Source organism: Hipposideros armiger, unplaced genomic scaffold (assembly GCF_001890085.2).
Source record: "Hipposideros armiger isolate ML-2016 unplaced genomic scaffold, ASM189008v1 scaffold_559, whole genome shotgun sequence".
Classification (NCBI taxonomy): Eukaryota; Metazoa; Chordata; class Mammalia; order Chiroptera; family Hipposideridae; genus Hipposideros; species Hipposideros armiger.
In genome coordinates, this window is record NW_017731909.1 from 1 (window position 1) to 1,130 (window position 1,130).

The following is a 1,130-nucleotide window of genomic DNA, read 5'->3' on the forward strand; positions in this document are numbered from 1 at the left end:
ACATGAGGTAATATATCATTGTGGTTTTGATTTACATTTCCTTAAGAATTAGTGATATTGAGCATCTTTTCATATGCTTGTGCAAAATGATTTGATCTTTATTCTGAGATGAAAATTTATCTCTTACACAATAATTTTGAGAGAAATTCTAATAAACTTTAGTAAGGTACTATGATATTAAACACTACTCAAAATTCAAAATCTTGAAATGTCAGTATTCTCTTATAGTTTTAGTCAAGAACATGACTTAAAAAGAACACAAATATTGGTTAATCTTTCATTCTTTGTTTTTACTCTTAGATTACATTTTCTTATCTCAAAAATCCTCTTGAACAGCTGTAAGCTTCTATTTTTCAAAGGTTTTATTACAAGGCACCAGAAAAATGCACATCCTCCCTCTCTCGCAAGATAGAGATGAGAGATAGTCATGTTGTTCTAAAGAGAAAAATTATGTTATCCAGAAGCTCCAGTAAACTATTTCTCTTATCCAAGTATCTGTGGTTTTTGTAATGTTGTACTTGGGTTTATTTATTCAACAGTACTCATGCGATACCTACTCTGCATTAGATACTGGCCACCAAAAGATAAAATGGTACAATTTCTGCCTTAAAAGATCTCATAGTCTAGTGCAGAGCAGACACGAAAGTCAACAAGTTTGACACAGAAAGACATGTGCTGCCATTGAGAGGAATTTCCCCAAGGTCTTATGGGAAGATAAAGGAAAATAATCAGGCAAAGCCCAGAGTTTAGCATGTGAGTGGCTGTGAGAGATGGTGTGAGGGAATGGGGTGGATATGAGGGTATCTTAGAAGTGTTTTAAGATCTCAAAGACATAAACAAAGCTTTCCTACAAACATTTTCAAGTTCTCCTCAGTTCCTCTTGTCCTTTCATTTTAGTTGATAATTGTGATCCATCTGTGTACCAAAGTCTGAAAATTAAGTTCATGAACTTGTTGCAACAATGTTGCTAACTTTTTTTTATATCAGAGGGATTATTCATTATGAATTTGTACCAACTAGACAAACAAGTTAACCAAGTTTACTATTTGGAAATGCTGAAAAGGCTGTGTGAAAAAGTTAGATGACCTGAACTTTTCTCCAACAATTCATGGCTCTTGCATCATGACAAT